This window comes from Ovis canadensis, chromosome 18, assembly GCF_042477335.2.
Source record: "Ovis canadensis isolate MfBH-ARS-UI-01 breed Bighorn chromosome 18, ARS-UI_OviCan_v2, whole genome shotgun sequence".
Taxonomy (NCBI): domain Eukaryota; kingdom Metazoa; phylum Chordata; class Mammalia; order Artiodactyla; family Bovidae; genus Ovis; species Ovis canadensis.
In genome coordinates this window covers 79,768,073-79,788,351 of record NC_091262.1, presented here as the reverse complement: position 1 = coordinate 79,788,351, position 20,279 = coordinate 79,768,073, and the positions used below count along the sequence as shown (strand labels likewise).

The 20,279-nt window shown below is 50.6% G+C and overlaps 3 long non-coding RNA genes across 10 annotated transcripts in view; 1 reads left to right on the top strand and 2 right to left on the bottom strand.

The window, feature by feature from the left end:
* LOC138423663 (uncharacterized) overlaps positions 1-4,866 on the bottom strand; it is a 39,007-nt gene extending 34,141 nt beyond the window's left edge. Inside the window, exon 1 of the long non-coding RNA XR_011250383.1 lies at positions 4,538-4,866. This is a non-coding gene — a long non-coding RNA (uncharacterized lncRNA). The remainder of the gene's footprint in view (positions 1-4,537) is intronic.
* LOC138423664 (uncharacterized) lies at positions 1,901-3,424 on the bottom strand. Its single transcript, XR_011250384.1, has 2 exons — positions 2,202-3,424; positions 1,901-1,951 (listed from the first exon to the last, which is right to left on the bottom strand). It is a non-coding gene; the product is annotated as an uncharacterized lncRNA (long non-coding RNA).
* LOC138423662 (uncharacterized) overlaps positions 3,485-20,279 on the top strand; it is a 29,542-nt gene continuing 12,747 nt past the window's right edge. For 2 of the 8 annotated variants that reach the window (XR_011250377.1, XR_011250376.1), the window contains exons 1-7: positions 3,485-4,206; positions 14,078-14,169; positions 16,801-16,883; positions 17,059-18,030; positions 18,258-18,336; positions 18,804-18,947; positions 19,279-19,612. This is a non-coding gene — a long non-coding RNA (uncharacterized lncRNA). Of the gene's footprint in view, positions 4,207-5,447; positions 5,569-14,077; positions 14,170-16,435; positions 16,956-17,058; positions 18,031-18,254; positions 18,337-18,803; positions 18,948-19,278; positions 19,613-20,279 lie in introns of those variants that run through there. The other 6 variants (XR_011250375.1, XR_011250380.1, XR_011250378.1 and 3 more) reach the window with 5 other exon arrangements.

Sequence of the window (20,279 nt, the reverse complement as noted above, 5' to 3'; positions counted from 1 at the left end):
CATCCAGTTTCAAGCGAAGCTGTCTCCCCTCCTTTGGGCATTGCCAGACACTGCCGCTCCTTTTGTTTATTATATCCATCAAGTTCTAAGGTCTCCCAGACTGGAGGCCATTTTTCTAAATATCTTTGACTATTCCGATGTTCAGAACATGTGGGCTGGCTGTTTTGATCTTGGAGGGTGCTGGGGGCCAACTTCCCCAAGGAAGGCTGGGGAGAACCTTCAGATGCCAACCCTGCAGGGGGTTCCTTCCCTTCCTGGTCTCAGGCCTGTTTGGGCAATTCTAAGTCACTGGAAGGTGGCTCAGTGGCAAAGAACCTGCCTGCAATGCAGGAGATGCGGGCTCAATCCCTGGGTCGGGAAGATCCCCTGGAGGAGGGCACGGCAACCCACTACTGTATTTTTGCCTGGAGAATCCCATGGACAGAGGAGCCTGGCAGGCTACAGTCCATAGGGTCACAAAGAGTTGGACACGGCTGAGCAACTGAACACACTCACACAGGCCCCTGGAGACCTTCAGTTGTAATAAACAAGCATAGAGCAAGCTGGCTTTCCCACATGAGGCCACACGCTCCTTCTGCCCTCCTGGTTTTCCTGTTTGCTACACTGCCTGGGCCAGGTGCCACAGAAGGGGCCTTTGTTTTCCTTCTGTGAACTAAACAAATAGAACAAAACAAAAACAGAATCAAAAAAAAATCCCAAACACGCTCACACACACATGATGCCACCACAACACGCTCACACACACATGATGCCACCGTGTCCACAGTCAGGACGGGGGCTGGAAGCACTGTCGCCTGGCTTCACGGGACGTGAACAGACAGACGGCCGTGCTGGTCAGGCTGGGCCTCTCCAGGTGCCAGGGGAGCCCAGGGGTTTCTCGCATCCCAGGTCTGGGTCCATACTTTGGTCACTTGTTTTTGTGAAAATGACCAACGGGCCCCCAACAAGGCTGCTGAGGGGCCCACCGGAGAGTTTTTAAAGGAGAGAAAACATCATAAAATGGAGGAGGAGGGTCCTCCAGATGGGACCAAAACGGGGATACAGGGGCAGCAGGTACGAGGTGCCCAGGCTTGCCATGTGGGTCTGTTCTGCACGCCCGGGGCACCTCCTGCACCCTCCCTGTACACCCGACCCTCTGACTGCCTTCCATCACACCCTCACACACATAAGGGGTCTGAGCCGCGCTGGCATAGGTAGGAACAAACGTTTCGGCCTGGTACTCCAGTAAGCCCCCACCCGCGGAACAGCAGGGCCCCTCATACCGCAGTGCGACTAGCTGCATCTCAACCCTTCTCCCGGGTTTCCAAAAGACAACAAAAACACATTTTCCCCTTTCCTGTCCAGTTTAAAGGTTGTTCCTAAAGAGCAATAGTCAACTTACTTTTGGTTTTTTGAAACAGAAAATTATTTACCAAGAACACACGGCTTATTTGTTTTACTCTAAGCTACTCCTTTATTGAAACAACATCACTGGAAAAGCCATTTCAGTACAAATGGAAGATGAATTGAAAAATGGATTTTTCCTTTTTTTTAACCATCACTGGGGTTACTGATTTAAGGGCAGTTGTAGTTCAAACAAAGCCAAGGTCACTCAGTTTGTTATGTAATAGTGAAATAGTGCTGTTTTGTACAAAACAAAACCAGATATTCTTTCAGTTAAAAAAAAACGGTGATTTTGCCTGTGCAATTTTTGTCTCAAGTAGAAGATGATTCTAATTTTATCTGTGTTCAATAAACAGATTTTTAAAAAAAATCATGAGGCTGGACCTGTTTACTTTTCCTTACAGTTCTCTGAGCAGCTGAAGAAAGTATAATCACCTTGAATCTAATGTTTTCTGAGTACACTACAATAGCTAGGTCCCTTAGACCCATCTGGAACGAAATTAATTATATCTATGTGTTAGTTTAATAGGAAACAATTTTATTTTCACTTGTATTTTCCTCGGGGATCCTAGGGAAAAAAAGAAAAAAAAGAAAAAAAACAGGATATCAGGAAAAGGCTTTGGTTCCTCATGGCCCATTTTCTCTTTAGGCTTTTCTTGCTTTCCAGCTTCTGTTTTTTAAATTTTTTACGGTTTTTTTTCTTTTGGTTGAAAAATACACAAAACGGGTATTTTAAATATCAAATAATTATAGAATTTGAACATGACAAAATTTGAGAGCCACTGTACATTTTGACAAAAAATATTATTAAAAATTACCGTCTGCTTTCACTCCATTTACATGCAAACGCCATCCTTTTCATTTCATATCTTCTGATCTGTTCAACCTGCCATTTGTTATTCAGAGAATATTTGGGGGAAAAGTAAACAACCGATCTGTAAAATTTCTACGGAAGCACGCTTGCTTAGTCCATATTAGTTTTAAACACCGTGTCGTGCTTGAAATGGCAAGTGTCGCTCGTGGGCACCGCAAGGCGGCTGCCCGGACTCAGGGTCGCGGCTCTTGGCGCGGCGCGGCAGGGCCACCGACGACCTTGCCCTCGTCCCGAGGCCCGGCTCCGCCCGCAGCCCCCGGGCGCACTCCCGCTGTCCCCCGGCCCGGTGCCGCGCGGCCTTCGGGTCTTTACAGAGGCGAACCGAGGCGCGGGAGAGACCCCCGCGGGGACGAGATGAAGGTGCGCGGCCTGCGTTTCGGCTCCAGCCGCGGGTCCCACCTGCTTTGCCCGGCCCCCGTGCGCCCCAGAGCCGCCGCCGCCACCGAAGCGCACGGCCAAGGCCAGCTGTCGGGACACCCCGAGCTCGTTTGGCTTCCACTAGGCTTTTTATCTGCCTCCCCCATCCCGACTGGTTCGGATTTGCAACCTCACAGGTGTAGGAACTGGGCTGGGCCGGGCTCTTGGTTTTTCGGGGACCCCCCCCCAGGGGACCCCACCTCCACCCCCCAGCAATGACCCCTGTGAGCGCACGGCTGGGCCCAGGGCCACGGGCAGGGAGCGATCTAGGAGGCCGGGGCTCCGAGCTCGCACTCCGCCGCCGCAGTCAGTGGCTCGACCTTCGCCTAGCGCAGCGCCCCGGAGCTGTTCCGGGCGCACGGCCTCCGTCAAGTCGGGCAGGCTGGAGGAGGAGACCCCAGAACCTGTGGGCACAGGGCAGGAGCCCGCGGGCGCCATCGGAAGCAGGCGCGGGAGGGCAGCGCGGCGCAGACACTTGCTCTCGGCCCCCCGCGACCCTTGGAGGCTGGGACGCCCAGCCCTCTGGGGAGGGCGCGACCACCCACGCCGCCGCGGCCGTGTGAACCTGGCCGTGACCTAGGCCTGGGGGCGCTGCGGGTCGGGGCGGGGGGGGGGGGCTCTGCTTGGCCACCATTTGCCAGCCTCGCATCACCATCCCGAGAGACCTGTCCTCAGTCGGGAGACCCCCAAATCGACCTGCTCCGACCGAGCCCAGCCGACCCCCAACGCCAGGAAACCCCAGGCCAGCCTGGGCGGCTGGGCCCCGCGGGCGCCAGGCACCGGAGGGGGAGGGCCCCGAGGGCCTGGGGCGCCGTTCCAAAGGCCAGAAAATGGAAACTGTGCGAAAAGAATCTCCAAATCCGGCCGGGCCCAAAGCCCACCGGCTTACATAAAGCCCCAGGAGCCCGCCCGCCCGCCCGCGGCCTCCCCTCCCGGGGGTGAACAATCGGCCGGCCCCTGGCCAGGCCGTCCTGGGGTTGGCACCACCACCGACCCCCTGACCAAGGGCCTGGCGTGACCCCGGGGAGGAGAAGGGGGTCTCGGCCTCTTCCCACCGGCTGCCCCGAGAAACATTTAACTGGCCTTTAATCACATTAGCAGCCGGCCCCAATTAAGGCCGCGGGCGGGGGAGGCAGGGGAAACCGCCGGCCGTGTCACTTGAGGATAAAGGTCCTTTATGCCCCAGGCCTGGCCTGGGGCGACGCGGCGGGCCGCCGTCCCCAGCCTTTGATTGCCGGCGCCTGGGCCTCGCCGCCGCCGCCATCTCTTTGCCCCTTCAAACTACCCCCGCCCCCGGCCCCCTCCCCTGTCCCCACTGTGCCATCGCCCTCGGGTGACCTGGTGGCCGGGCAGGGCAGCGACCCAGGCCCGGACTCGAGCCCGCGCCCCCACGCCAGCCGGGACGGGGCCCCCTCCGGCCTGGGCTTGCGCCTGCGCGCTGGGAGCGCTCGAAGGGGCGGCTGCGGGGCTCACCGAGAGCCCCCGGGACGCGCCGCCTGCCCGCCGACGCCCAGCGCCCGGCTGGGACCCTGGTAAGGCCGCTGCGCACCAAGTGGTTCGGAGGGAGGGTGACCCTCGTCGTGGGCGGCCCGGGAAGGTCACCCGCGGGCTTTCTGGGCTCTGTCTGGCCTCCTGGGCTCGCGGTGAGCCCCGCCGGGCCCTCCGGCCGGGCCCAGGACCAGTAGGGAGCCAGGCTGGCTGGTCTCCGGGGTCCCAGGTTCCGGCGGCGGCGTCGGGCCTCTGGCGCACGGGGAACACCAGGCCGGGCGGTGGGGCCGGCCCGCGGCCTTCTGTCTTGGCTCGCCGGCCCAGCGCGGCGGAAAGCGCGCGCTCGAGGGCCGAGGGTCCCCGCGCGGTGCTTACCTTGCTCGGGTGCCCGGACCGCGCTCCCCTCGCTCCTCCTCGAGGGTCGCCCGGGGCGCGCTCTGGACGGGCCGGGGTCGCGCGAGGACAGCGGCCGCCCGCGCCGCCGGAATGCCTGCCGAGGCCGCCGCCGCCGCCGCCGGCCGCGACGCCCGGGGGGCCGCCGGGGACCCCCGCCCGCCCCACGGCGGCAGCTGCAGCCCGGAGCCGCGTGACCCCGGCCCCGACCTCGCCGCGCTCGGCTGTTTGTCTCGCACAAAAGAGAACACTCATATTTTTCTTTCCCCGGCACCGATTTAACACCCGCCCCATCTCCCCTCCCCCGAATTACCCCCCACCTCCCACACGCTTCGCTGAGAACCGCTTTCTCTCCGCACACCCACTTTGTCTCGCCTTTCTCCACTCTTGAATTCCGTCGTTGTAGTCGAGGATGTCAGCATAGCTTAGAAAGTTTCATAGAAAGTCAGAAAGCAATTAGAGAGGCCCTATTATTGGAGTTTCGCTGGTGCCATGGAGTCTTTTAAAGGACAGCCCGAAGCACCGAACACAATCCCATTAAGCCGCCCAGACTCCCACAGTCCTCAATAGGGGTGCTCAATACTTCCACAGACTTTCGCGGCTCATGGGGGAACCGCGGGGTTTCAGTCCCCAATCCCGCAGCCCACTCAACAACAGCGCGGCCTTGAACCTCGCATTCCTTCCTTTCTCATCAGAATTTCCATTGGGAAAATGGCTTGCAGGGCCGGAGTGGACATTAATTAAAGTCTGCCAAGCGGGCCGAGGTCTCTGCTTGACAAGGGCTATGAAAACCTCAAGCAGTTTCATAAGTAACTCCCCATCCTGTTTATTTGAAGTTTTTCTTTTTTTAAGTTTTAAAAGTTTTTTTTTTTTTTTTTTTTCTTTTCCCCAGCCACTGTCTACAAATGTGAGCGCGATTGAAATCAACTTTTACCTCTGTCCGGTTTCAAATCGATCAGCTGATGTTTGGAAAATGGGTCAAAGAAATTATGCTTTGCTGAGATAAAGACCACGTATGACCAAAGTTTCAGCTTAATTGAATTTTAGTGCCAAATTATAACTCACTGAATAACTGGACTTGGGCGCAGGAGGGGTGGAGGAGAAGGCAGTGAAGGACAGGCAATTCTAATGGAAATCCAGCCACCCTGGACTGGGGTCCTGTGGCCGCATGGGCACAATAAGAACTGCAGCTTGATTCCAAGGGAGTGAGGTTTATCACACTGTGGCTTTCATGTGGGAAAACGGGGTTGGCCTCTCTTGGTTCTGTGGGTTTGGGTTGATGTTTCTGGGTATTATTTCATGTAGCAGGCAGCTCTTCTATAGAGCATAGCTTCTCTTTTGTTGTTGTTGAGACTAATTTCTGTTCTTGCCAATAAAAATTAATCTCTTCCTTTAGAAGTCAGTGTGTAAAGAAAGCAGGTGTTTTGAAGAGAGAAAGTATTTAAAAAATAAAACAGGTACTTGGTTGTCAAAGCAAAATGCCGGGTTTGGAACAACTAGGATTTTGCTCCTGGTGTGTCATCACAGATGTTCATTTTATTAAATAGACATTTGTATCTGGCAGTTTCTGGATTAATTTCAGGAAAGGAGAAGAGGTGATGGGCTCATAATGAAAGAATTATAATTTAGGTGGTAGTGCACTGAGCCTCAGTTGCAGGCAGATGGGTTGTTTGCTAAATCTATAAGGGGAATAATTAAAAATGAGCATGCGAAGGATGTTTAATTTTTGGGTAGTCTGTATTTGTCATCAATTATTTGGAGCTTTTTCTCAAAGTTGCCCCCTTTTTTCTTGTTTCGTGGCCCATCTTGGCTGTGCTGCCTCCAGGCTCAGCCCCCTGGCCTCTGACCTCTAGTTCTGCATGCATGCTGCACCCTCCGCCAGCCTACTGGGTTTTTACATCTGTTCTGCTTGCAGGACCTCTCCCTGCCTAGGTGGTGGAAAGGGCAGCAGGCCATGCCCCCTCCGCACCACCCCCCCCACCCCCGCCCCGACCCCCCCAATCCCCACCCCCCGACCCCCCCCCCCCCCCGCCCCCCCCCCTCCCCCCCGCCCCCGCCCCCCCCCCCCCCACACACACACAGATCCAGCCTCGGGCACTTTGTAGCTAGGCCTTCAACACTTCCTGCCTTGGCCATATCAGTTTCTTCCGATTCTTAACCAGCTTTTCTTGGTCCTGCCTCTAGGCGTCCCTCAGCCCCTTTCCCCACCTGAAACATCTTCCGCCTTCCTGTCTACCTGTCCAAATGGCAGTTCTCAGACCAGGATCACAGCCACATTGACCTGGCCCCCACCGGGCTGCAGGGAACTGCCTCCTCTGCTTGGCCTTTAGGGAGGGCCCCATGCTCCAGTCTGTATTTCATTGCCCTGTGCTTCCTTCTCTCGCTATAGCTGGACTTTGGGGATGTTTCCGGTAGAAGAGAAAACGACAGAGGCGCCTTGAGAGTAGGTGTCATTTTACACTGGTCCCAGGGCTCTGCCAGCACCCCGCACCCACAGAGTGGGCCATCCATCAGCCAGCCGCACGTGGATGTGTAAATCAGAACGACGTTTGGGCGGCAGCGACGGATGCGCCCAGCTCCTGGAGGTGCGAGCAAAGTCCATATGCTTCTGCGATGAACTCACAGGACCCATCCCTGGACTTTTTCAAACAACATAAAACTCTTTAAATTCAATGGAATCTTAAACTGTTTAAAAAAGTGAATATGACTCAGTTGGACTGCAAGAGAAAGTGGAAGAAAAACAAACAAAAGCAAATCCAGAAATCCAAACAGTTGAGTCTGCTTTGGGTAGTCTTGATTTGCCCAAGAAAGGGAGTAGATTCCTGAGAAACAAGCAAAAGATTCCAAAAGTGCTGCAATGTCTCGTCTTCTGGCAGGTTACCTGCACCGGGTGTTGCCGGGGCTGGCTTCTAGAATGAGACTGTTCATCCCCGCAGTCTTGTAATTGTTTAGGAAAAGTGCCATCCGGGACTGTCCCCGTGTGCCCAGGGAGGCGGAAGACAGGCACCTTCTTCAAGGAGCATGCCGAAAACCTGGCTATAGGGCTGACTCTGAAGAGGCTGATGAATTCCAGTCTGGTCAATAGCGCGTGATTAAGGTAACAAGATAAAAAATGATGTGAACCAAGGCACCTTCAAAACTCTTCAGGGAACAAAGAGATTAGCAATTGCTGCAGTACGGGAAGAAATGACAATGATGAAAATAACTCAGGAACTTGAAGGAGGAACATTTAACAGAATTCAGTGCAAATGTGTTAACAGTCCATCTGTGGGCAAGGTGCCTTTTCTCACCACTTAATCAAATTAACCAAACCAGGAGCGTTAGCATTTAGAGATGCAGCGTGGTTCAGAACGTGGCTGTCCCAAGAGTCTTCGCGTTCAACCAAGACACTGAACTTCTTTCTGGAGTAGCAGATTCTCAGCTCAACGTTTGCAAGGAACAGTAAGATACATCAAGAGAAAAAGCAGGTATACAAGACACAGAGCTGGACTGGAGGACCGCCAGGTTAAAATGCACATGTGGCACTCTTTGCAAGCTGTTTAAAAAACTTTGAAAAGCTTCTTCTCTTTGTCCCTGAGAGGAAGTTTCAACAAATGGCTGGGTGGTTCAAGTCTTTGCCATCTGTGAAACCCCTAACCTCCTTCTCCCGTGTCTCTTTGTCTGGGGCCTTAGACTGGATGAAATGCATATCCTGCTCACATTATTTTTTGGAGAACAGTTTCAGTGTTATGATTTTGTTCTAATTCAGTCGTTTAAGAAAATATGTAGGCTCAGGTTCATTTTAAATGGGTTCACTTGGTGTCATTCAAGGGGACGGAGAAAGAGAGAAACAAAACAAGGCAAAAGTTCCTCCTTGAGACTTAATGATTCAACACAGAGTTAATATTGGGATTTTGGGCTGGTGATGGGTGAATGGGTGCCCTGTGTTGGGGGTTTGTTAAGGACAGCTGGGGGTCAAGGCCAGGTCATCTGTTTCAGTCCTAAATATCCCCTTCTTATTCTCAGTAATTTCGGGGCATCTTTGTCCTGATCAACCACCAGGCGCCTTGCATTCAATTTTGACCTTACTGGTCCACACAACCTTTGGGACTTGTTGTTTTCCAGAGCTTAGATTTTTGGTTTTTTTTCTCACATTTTAAAAGGAAGGTACAGTGTAGAGACTGTCTTATAGAATCCTGTAGCCTAGGAGTGTTCCCTTATTAAACCTGTGGGCATTTTCACAGTAAACATATGCATCTTCACTTTCAGAGGCATAAAAAAAATTGAGACTATAAATAACCTCACGTCAGGATTGTGTGCTAAATTTTGGAAATAATGTTTGATTTTCAGGTTTTTTTGGAGTTTGGGGCTCACATGTGAGGGACTGTGGTCCTGGATTACAAAACTCTGCCTCTTTTCCTTAAATAAGAAAGGCGCTGATTCGAGGATCCTTCAAGATCCTTTCGTGTGGGTCAGTTTTAACTGTAGCATTCATTAGTCTCTGTTTAGAGAATGCTTATATACTTTGAGAATTCACAGTAACGTAGGGACTAAAGACCACGCTTAGCGTATCAGAAGAGCCTGTTCGCACATTTCCGAGGCCCACTTCCGCGTGTCCTGCTGTAGGTGGGGGAGTGGGAGCTGGAGGCATCCTCCTGGCTGGACGAAGCGCCAGGGACAGCAGGTGACCTCTGATGGCCACATCTCATTCCTCCCCCTGCCGGGAAAGTCTCCGAGGCTGAGAAAAGCAGCAAGTGACTTCATTTGCCTCTGACCTTTCTAACGAAAATAAACTGTACATGACTAATAGAACCTAAGGTACTAAGAGGTCCTTAAAATGATGGAAATTGGCCACCAGCATGTGGACGGACCTCCTGCAGGCTTGGTTACATAACCCCTACTATCCTGTCCAGTTTTGACTCAGTAAGCCGGCGTGACCTATATTAAGTTCTAATAAACATCAGCTGTTTCAAGAGATACACATACTTTGCACAGAAATAGCCACCATTCCGATTCAAATGGGACTGGGATGTATATTTTAATGGTGACATTTTTGTTTCGTAAGAAAAGTCACCAGTTGTTTGTGAATTTGATTGCATACTTTTAGACCCTTAAGGGCCAATTATTAATAAATGCACACAGACTGTGCACCCTCTTGGAAATGTCAGAAATCTGCATTCGATTTTATGTCGTGTTGGACACAAGTGTTTGACGTACAGGAACACGTGCAGGAAAAGTGAAAACCCTGGAGAGGACCGATCTACCAGGCTGGTGTTCAGTTTTGCAGGCAACGCTTCAGGAATCCATTCAGTAGCTCAAAGCAAAAATGGTCCTGTCTTAGTGATGTGGCTTTTAGGGGGTTATTGGGGTTCTGTGTGCATTCCAGAGGGCCTGGCTTTAGGACCTGGAGGGCCTAGAGATGTCTGCTTATACTCATGAAACAAGAAGAGAGTTAGGGGGCCTGTATTCCCTGGGTTTGAAAGGGTGGGGAGGGAGCGGACGGGAAGCATCAGCTGACAGGCACTCTCCTGGTGTGTCCTGGAACTTTCCAGAGAAACAAGATGGACTTGAGAAAGGTGGTTGAAGTGGTGGCATCCTGCCTGATCTCTCACCCACAGGTCTGGCGTGCTGCAGTTCATGGGGTCGCAAGGAGTCAGACACGACTGAGTGAGCATCCGTGTATATTTAAGCACATGCTGCTTGGAGGCACCGACCACGGAAAGCTTTAAAACCTGGCTGATAAGCACCTCCGGAGGAGCAGGGGCTGTGCCTGCCCCACGGCAATCTTCTCATCTAAACTTCTTCTTCGTATTTCTCATGTCAGCACCGTTTCGACTGATGATCTCAAGGTATTGTGTCCAGCTGTTTATACCTGTGAAGCATCTCTCATTTTGCACAGTTAAGATTTGGGGAAGCAAGTGAAGGTGTAGACAGAAGAGAGAGCCAGGTTATACAGAAGGTCAGAGGGTCAGAGGACTGGGAGCAGCAAATCCAGAAACTGCCTGAGGCAGGGGGGCGAAGTCACTGCTGTCAAGGTCAAGAAGAAATCATCTCTGCCTATTCCTGGCCCAAGGCCTGGTGAGAGCCTCAGAGCACTGGTTACAGGGCAGAGGCACTGTGTCAGATGCATCAAACGGGACAATTTTGGGGGACCCATCATCCAGGCTGAGCAAGGAGGGGACACATCCTTGGAGAGCTGCTGCCTGAGCTGAGGGTCATGGGATTAGTTGGCATTGATCAAGACAAGGGATGCTGTGGGAAGATGCACGAACAGGACGGTCCAGGGAGAGGGAACAGATGGCCCAAGAAGGGATGGTGGGGTCTCTGGGGACCCCACTCCATCACCAGGCCTCCATCTTCCACCAGGCTGCAAGCCAATGGGGTGATCTCTTTCCCTACAGCTTGATCTGCATGGTTTCCCAAGTGGTGCTAGTGGTAAAGAACCTGCCTGCCGATGCAGATGTAAGAGACACTGGCTCCATCCCTGGGCTGGGAAGATGCCCTGGAGAAGGAAATGGCAACACGCTCCAGTATTTTTGCCTGGAAAGTTCCATAGACAGAGGAGCCTGGTGGGCTACAGTACAGTCCACGGGGCCACAGAGTCAGATACGACTGAGTGACTATCTTGGCCCGCATAAGTCTATCCTGGATTGCAGCTGCAGACTTTAATAGGCATTCACAAAAGAGAAGGTACTCATTGGAAGGACAGATGCTGAAGCTCCAATACTTTGGCCACTTGATGTGAAGAGCCAACTCACTGGAAAAGACCCTGATGCTGGGCAAGATTGGGGGCAGGAGGAGAAGGACAAAGGATGAGATGATTGGATGGTATCATCGACTCAATGGACATGAGTTTGAGCAAAGTCTGGGAGAGAGTGGTGGACCGGGAAGCCTGGCGTGCTGCAGTCCGTAGGGTCGCAAAGAGTCGGACACAACTGAGCGACTGAACTGAACAACAACCCAGAAGAGAAGCACCCAGTGGACCACCTCCTAACATTTGATGTGGAGGATGTTTCCAGACTCTGATTCATGGGCCTTGTTGGCTTAAGCTCAGCATCTCTGTGTGTTGTCTTTAACTCACCTATTTAGTGAGCCTCTATTGAGCGTCTAATGGCCCAGGCGCAGGAGGAAATGGTCAGTGGCGGGGCATAGTTTCTGCCTTCCTGGGGCTTGCAGTCTGCAGAGGGTGACTCTTCAGCAGCAGCATGTGACCCAGGGGGCCTTTTAACACCTGCTGTTTCAGTGGCTCAGAAGGAAGAGAACCTTCAGCAGACATCTCCAGGAGCCCTGCCGCGTGCCAAGGCACCCTGTGAGGTGCTGTGAGTGTGTGAGGTGGTCCCGGCTCCCAGAGAGTTCGGGGCTGGGTGGGGAAGGTCAGGGAAGGTCATTTGAGTGTTAGCAGTGGTAGAGGTCGTGGGGCCATACGGAAGGAATATTCAGTGCTAAGCATGGGGCATTCCAGGAGGAGGGGAGACCACTACAACGCTGACTAGGGCACAGTACACCCTTTGGGGGCTGGGGGAGAAGGTGGGACGGTAGTGGTGAGGGCCAGAGTCGGGTGGCAGGGGCTGGCCTCTCCTGCGCTTGTCTGCAGTCCTTGAATTACATGCTCCAGATGACAAGAATTATGAAGGCTGAGGTCGTCTCGCTGAAGATGTTCTATTGAATTAAGTTCACGTTTTCTGTAAAATGGTCCGCAACGTTAGTTATAATTGGACATCTCTTAAAAGAAAAATCTCATTTCCCAGATGTCACCTGGATAGCTTATTTCCACGTCCGGTTAAACTTCCTGCTGGATAAAGATTTCCAGTGCGGAATGCCAAGAGCTGGTAGGGACAACAGTGGGATCAGTCATACTGATGAATGTGCCCGACTATCGCAGTAGCTCTGGCTGGCTGGCTTGCGCTGCACCTTTGGGTACCGCTTCTGGGATGAGGAAGGAGGCGGTAATGTGAGGCTGGCAGTGGGAACCAAGGTGCTCACTTGTTCTGGAGCCAGCTGGTCTGAGCGTGCTGTGATATGAGCTTGCTAACACTTGGGAATCAAGTGATCACAGTTTTTGAAGGTGCTTTACTGCACGTTTCCTAATTTTTTTCCCCTTCTGGAGTGTGACAGAGCCTTCTACTCTGAAGCTGGCAGTAGTGGCCGAAGCAGCTGGTCAGCTTGCCTGTGACCCCTTCTCAGTCCCAGAGAGCTCCCGGTCTATACAATGAAGTTGATTCGTGGGCTCAGCTGAATGTTTTTCCTTTCCTTTTTCTCTTTTTTAAAAGAGCAACTGGTTAGTAATTAGTTGTTCAATTCGACTGTTTTTCTCTTAAATTTTTTTTTTTATGCGGTAGAAGTTTTATTTTTTTTTCTGGGCAAATTCTCAGGGTTTAATTGCACTTAAAAATCGTGGAGCCTGTCAGAGTAAATTGCAGATAGAATAGTTTTACCCAATAAAACTAGTCCTGTGATTGTCACCATTGTCAGGCTTCTCAGATAAAGTTGTGGGAAGGAGAATTTAAGTCTGCACGGTGAACCACACTTCAAATCAGTATTCAGCACGAGGCTCATCATGCTCAAAGACAGATACCCAGGGTAGCAGCTTTGACGTTGGAGAAATCAGACATTGATTTTAAAATGATTTTTCAAATGCTGCCCACGTAAAGAAAAGCCCCAATGGGCTTAAAGCAGTGCACTTAAAAAAAAAATTTTATCGAAATATAATTGATTTGTAATACTGTGAAGTAGTGTAATTTGTGAAAAAATTTTTAAAAGGCAAAAGCCATTTTACAGCATGTTAAAAACAATAAAACACAAGCAATATTAGCTACGAGCTTCATGCAAAGTTGCATCTGCTCTTTGGCTCAGTGAAGGTTCTGTTTATTCCTGGGAGCAAATGAGGTCGCTGAATGTCCTAAGTGGCTCTAGCCTTTTCTTGGGCCGTGAGAAAAGGTCCTCTCCCACCCACCCTATGCTTCCCAAGCAGTTTGTGTGTGTGTGTGCGTGCTCAGTTGCTTCAGTCAGGTCCAGCTCTTTGCAACTCTATGAACTGTAGCCGGCCAGGCTCCTCTGTCCATGGAGTGCTCCAGGCAAGAATACTGCAGTGGGTTGCCGTGTCCTCCTCTGGGAGATCTTCCCCACCCAGGGACTGAACCTGAGTCTTCTGTGGCTGCTACGTTGCAGGATGGCTCTTTACTGCTGAGCCACGGGGGAAGCCCGTCAAGCAGTTTTTAATCCCCTAAAAAATAGTGTCATCTTCCTCCTTCCCTTTTTAATGAGGGAGCTTCTCATGCTGGATCTGCCTTCACGAAAGACAGAACTTTCTAGAATATGCGGCTTATCTTTCAACCCAGCTGGGATTTCTGAGGACAAAAGCGGAATCTATACTTATTGTTCTTTCTCCCAGAGTCCAAGGCTTGTATTGACCAATAATAAACTTCAACCAATTATTGGATCTACTGAGGATGGGAAGTAGTTCCTCCAGTGTTTGAAATCATTTTTAAGTTAACTATATTATGTCAATCTATTGCTAATCTGTAATATACATTCATATTTCAGGTGGTTCCCGATAGATCAGGATGGACAGGGTAGAGCACCTTCCTTACGTGAAAAGTATCAGCTCGTTTCTGCTCTTCAGCATTGTGGAGAAGGTGAGTTAAATAATATGTGGCGAAGCTGTTGGAACTTTTAAGGAGAAAGATGTTGAATGAGAGAGAATACAGGGACTTCCCTGGTGGTCCAGGGATTGGGTGGAGCTTCGACTTCAGTGCAGCGGGTGTGGGTTCCGTCCCGGGTCAGGAAGCTCAGATCCCACGTGCCTGGAGGCCAAGAAGCCAAAACATAAAACAGAAGCAATATTATAAAAAATTCAAGAAAGACTTTAAAAATGGTCCACATCAAAAATCTTTAAAAAAAATCAGTGCAATTAAAAAAAAAAGAGAGAGAATATGGGTATCACCTGGGAACTGGAAGCCTGGCCCCCAGAAGCTGACTGCCTCAGGCCTGGCTAAGGTCTTCACCCTCGAGCTGTGCTATGTAAGTTCTGTGACCCAGACGAACTCAGTGTGATGCCCGACCCAGCACAGTGGGTAATCGTGTGTGATCATGTTTATAATCAATCATTAAGGAGAAAGCAGTATTTCACAAAAACAAAACTAGGGGAATGAAGGTGAGCGTGTATTTGTCTTATGTGTGTTAGTCGCTCAGTTGTTTCCGACTCTTTGCGACCCCACGGACTGTTGCCCACCAGGCTCCTCTGCCCGTGGAATTCTCTAGGCAAGAATCCTGGAATGGGTTGCCATTCCTTTCTCCAGGGGATCTTCTCGACCCAGGGATCCTCCATTGCAGGCAGATTCTTTGTGGTCTGAGCCCCAGGGAAGCCCTATTTGTCTTATGAGTGATATATCTATTTTTCCAAATGGCACATCAAGAGTACTAGCTATAATCAGTTAATATAATTATGTACATTTTCCATATCCGAGTCCTAGAGATTTAAAAATTGGTTGCCCGTGGACGTTACTGGGTTCTGTGTCTTGCGTGTGTCTGTCTACACGTTTAGTGTATCCGGTCACTTTATGCATTTCACATTCATTTTGTGGGCTGCCAGATAATAACAGCAGGGCTGGCATCAGCTCTATATCTGCTTGGAAATGACCATAAACACCACCACGGAAACTGAGAGTTCTTGCGTTTAGGCACCTGCCTCTCTGTCAGCTGCAGAAGAGCAGGGGGCTGTTTAGAAGAGGCTTGGGAGATGGGGGCTCAGAGCTGTGCTCCTTGTGCCCCTGCGGAAGGCGGGGGCAGGGCTTCCTTCCTCTTCCTCTGGGTAGAAGGGGCCAGCCGGGGCCCCGGAGCCAGTGCCCCAGATGCACCTGGCAAGTGGTTCTGGTGCCAGCTAGTCCCTGGCAGAGGGAGTCACGAGCTGGGTGGAAGGGAGGAACGTGGGCCACAGAGCAGATCTGCCCCCGAGCCCTGGGCCTTGGATAGCCTTGGGACCTTGCAGAACTGCCTTTCCCTTCTGTTGTGTGAAGACTAGCTCATGTCACCCAGGTTAGTTGCAATGACCTGCCATTCCCCTTTAGAAGCCGGGTGGGAGACAGATGCCACTGAGTATAATAATACCACATCCTAGCTGAAAAAGAGGCAATTGCTTTCTGAAATAGTTACTTCTCCATAAGTGCTGGAGGGAGATAACACAATTGGATGTCTGATAGAAGTGGTAACATGTTTTCTCCAGTCCCGCCTTCTGTACATCTATTTCACTGAGTGCGCCATTTTTCACAAGAGCGTTTCCTACCTTGGGGTCATCTTTGTGCTGGAGATTACAGAAAGCCAGCTCACACCATAAATTGCTTTGCCACAAAAAGGCCCTTCTAACTTCTCACATTCTGGGTCAGAATTTTTGTTGTTGTTTGTTTATGTTCCCTCCCCAGTTCATCCCAGATAACTGTGCAAAATAATATTGTAAATGTCGAGGGTCTTTGTCTGTGGACAATAGGATAGGCCCAGTGTTAAAATATCTTACATACCTCATATTTTAGGAAACGCACACAATATATACAATTGATTTACTCTCAAGCTATATCTTAGGTTCAAATCTGTCTACTAAAAACCTTTCTGATGACATATTTGAGATAAATATGGTAAAAAAAAAAATAGGTAGAGGACTGGATCCACAAATGTAAACCAGTTTGTATAAACCACTGTTAATGAGCAGTTGTTTGATTTCATCTGGCTAATACTGAATGCCAGTTTGTGTGTGTAGCCAGACTGTAAACGTGAATCTTGTGTATGAAGAGACACTTGAAAAAAAAATTACATTTCCTTTGTATTGGAGTCTAGTTGGTTTCCAATGTTGTGTTAATGCCAAGTGCAGAGCACAGTGATTCAGTTATACTTATATCCACTCTTTTTCAGATTCTTTCCCCATGTAGGTTATTACACAGCACTGAGCCGCATTCCCTCTGTGCTGTGGTAGGTCCTGAAAAGACAACATTTTTGATGGAAGCTCTGAAGCAGGACTCTGTGCTACATTTTTGTACGATGCATCAAAAGTGTTTCATATTTTTTTCCCTCAAAGAGGATGCACATTAAATTCTTCTGCAGCTGCTACTGTCTGTCCTGGAGGTGTCTTCAGTTACTTTGTCTTGAGGCTAAAGGGATTTAATGAGAGCTGACTTAATGGTTGGGCCTGACACTCTTCTGAGGGCTCTGCCTGTGTTGACTCATCAATTTCTGGTCCGTCTGGTGAGACGGGGCCTCTTATTATGTCCATCTTACAGCCGAGGAAACTGGAGCTCCATGAGGCTAAATGTCTCATCCACCATTGAGCGGGGATTCACACCAGACGCCAGACTTCAAGAGCGTGCGTGCTTCTCAGTATTAAAGAGGAATCTGGGGAGTCTTTGTTTTCAACGGCAGCTTATTATGTTACCAAGTCTGTAACAGTAACTACGAATGGGCCTAAATTAGGACTACTGGGCAGATGTCACAATGGTAAGTGTTTTGAACGTCTGCTTGAAATACACTTCTGTTGACAGGGAGCCAGCTATAACCATGGAAGTCGGAAACACTCACCCATGATGATCAGAGGATGTCTTCAGACTGGATCTGTCCTGTGAACATGTAAAGGAGAACTAACGTTATAAATACAGACCCTACAGACATAAGAACTGTGAGTTAGCGCTTGATAGGGGAGAGTTAAAAACACCACTTTACCTAAAAAGCACTCTAGGATTATCGTGCTCTCTCACCTGCCAAGTGTTGAGAGAGTCTTTCTCAGGAGCTTGAGAAAACCAAGTCAAGAGATAATAGAAACACTTCTGGATGGACAGGAAGAGACTTATCAATGTGCAAGTGTTATTAAGAGAGAGAGAAAAAGTGAACATTTGCAGAGAACAATCCTCCATTTCTCAAGAATACCAGTAGTTTCAAAGGGAGCAAGTTAAACACTGATTTGGGGAATACTAGTCAAGGGCAGTGACATTTGAAAGTGAAAGTCACTTGGTGGTGTCTGACTCTTTGAGACCCCATGGGCTGTAGCCCACCAGGCTCCTCTCTCCCTGGAATTCTCCAGGCAAGAGTGCTGGAGTGGGTAGCCATTCCCTTCTGCAGGGGATCTTCCCGACCCAGGGATGGAATCCACACTGCAAGCCGATTGTTGGTGACAATGAAATTCTGATTGCCGGTTGCATGCTGTTGAGACCAGAATGGCTCCCTGGGACTTCCTTACACAGTCGCTGGGATGGACCGACAGACTATTTGCAGGGGTACTGCGTTTCTGACATCTGTGTATTTCAGTACATTCGATTTAGTGGTTAAGTGAAGTCATACGTGCATCTGTGCTAAGTCTCTTCAGTCGTGTCTGACTCTCTGCGACCTTGTGGACTGCAGCCCTCCGGGCTCCTCTGTCTATGGGATTCTCCAGGCAAGAATACTGGAGTGGGTGGCCCTGCCCTCCTCCAGGGGATCTTGTTCCAACCCAGGGATGTTTACCTCTCCTTCATTGGCAGGTGGGTTCTTTACCACTAGTGCCACCTGGGAAGTTCCTCAGTGAAGTCACTGATGATCAAATGTCCTCAAAGGAACCCCCCCCTCCAACAATCCCTCCGCACTGGAAGGGTCCCAAGAACCTGGGGGGGGGGGGCTGTGAGGGGTGGGAGGTGATGCCTCTGTGACTTTTAGGCTCTGGCTTGGTCTCATTAGGGAATCAGATATGTTTGTGCTCATTTCGCAGCAGAAGAAATACACTTTTAGAGGAAGAAGGGAAGCTCAGCTCTCATCCTGCCCACTGGAGTCCATGGCATAACTTCCAGATGGTGATATTCAGATTCTTTTGATATTCCTCCAGCTAGGAATATGAAATACATACGAGAGAAAAAAAAAACTTAAGCCCTGGGGGAAAAAAGATAAGCGCATCCTAACGACTAACAATCCCTTGTCTGTTTTTAATGAAGTGTTCCCCTTCTGGTGTGAGTGTCTGGAAGTCAGCTATGGGTGATACTGCAGTATAAAATTCACATGGTCCTTCGGGGTGCCTGACTTCATCTGCCTGCTGGCTCTGCCTTTCCAGTGCTCAGAACAAAGTGTGGGGTGGTGTAGATGCCCAAACTATTGATGGCCAAGGGACCGAGTGATTGACAGAGATGAGTCTAGAATAGGAGGTATTCGACAGAGAAGGGCCATTTAGGTACTGATTAAAAAATACATCGGTGGACCACGGAGACCGTCACAGTGGTATCTGCTAATGCAATCTTCTTTCACCTTTCCCTGGGTTCTTTAACAGCTGCAGAAAAACCAAGAAGACCCACAGGCAAATTTCGAAGATCGCACGGCTAATTTACAAACAAGGGGGAAACAGAACGCTGAGAAACTCAGCGCCTCCAAAGACTGCAGTAGATGGGAAACAATTCGGAAAGCGGCCTCCGCGGTGAGTGCAAGCCGTGTTTGCTTCTCAGTGGTGATTTCTGAGGATTAATTTTGAGAGGGAAGAGGGACTTTACTCCTGTGTGTAGGATGGCTCTCCATCATGAACCGTTGTTTTAACGGACTAAAGAATTTGTTTGGCACACACTTGCTCAGAACCCAAGGGAAAAAAGCCAAGTTCCCTTGAGGCTGTCAGCCCCGGAGGACAGGAGTCAGTTTGAAACGTCTTAGCTTTAAGAAGGTGGCAGAATTACATAATTATTCACAACTCATAAGAAATTAAAATACCTCTTCCAAATATGAAGTTGTGAGATAACACAAACCACAAATTCTAGACTTTCAGAGAGCGCGTGCCTCGTTCGACCTCCTACGCAGAAACCCACAGCAGAATGTGTGCGCGGCGAGCACGTGGCCGCGCTGCCCTCGCTTCCCCCGAGTCCTTCCGCGCACAGGAGGGTCCTTGACCAAGCACAGGAGGGTCCCATCGTGCACAGGAGGGTCCCATCGCGCACAGGAGGGTCCCATCGCGCACAGGACGGCCCCATCGCGCACAGGAGGGCCCCTCCGCCGGGCTCCTTCGCGATGCCTAGGGATCTCAAGACGGAGCATGTTGGAGAAGCAAGCGGTCATCACAAGGCCCTTGGGACCCCGGAGGAACCTCTGCAGGAGGTAAGGAACAGCCTAGAAAGTCCTTGAATAAAGGCACAGCACGATGGGATGGAGGTGGGGGGTGGGGTGGGCTGGAAGTATGGAGAAATGGTCACATGGGCCCAAGGAGTCTGTCTTTTTCTTGCGGGGCGGGGGGGGGGGGGGGGGGGGGGGGGGGGGGGGGGGGGGGATGCGAGGGAGGAGGGGGGGTACGGGGGGGGGGTGCCCTAGGGGCACTGTGCGCTCTCCATGTTTGTGAATAAGTTTGAAAATCATCAGTTCAGTTCAGTCACTCAGTCATGTCCAACTCTTTGAGACCCCATGGGCTGCAGCATGCCAGGCTTCCCTGTCCATCACCAACTCCTGGAGCTTACTCAAACACATGTCCATCTAGTTGGTGATGCCATCCAACCATCTCATCCTTTGTCCTCCCCTTCACCTCCCGCCTTCAATCTTTCCCAGCATCAGGGTCTTTTCAAGTGAGTCAGTTCTTCAAATCAGGTGGCCAAAGTATTGGAGTTTCAGCTTCATCGGTCCTTCCAGTGAATATTCAGGACTGATTTCCTTTAGGATAGGCTAGTTTGATCTCCTTGCAGTCCAAGAGACTCTCCAACACCACAGTTCAAAAGCGTCAATAGCACCACATTAATCCAGGTTCACTTCGAAAGCTAATGTGCCTGCATGCTCC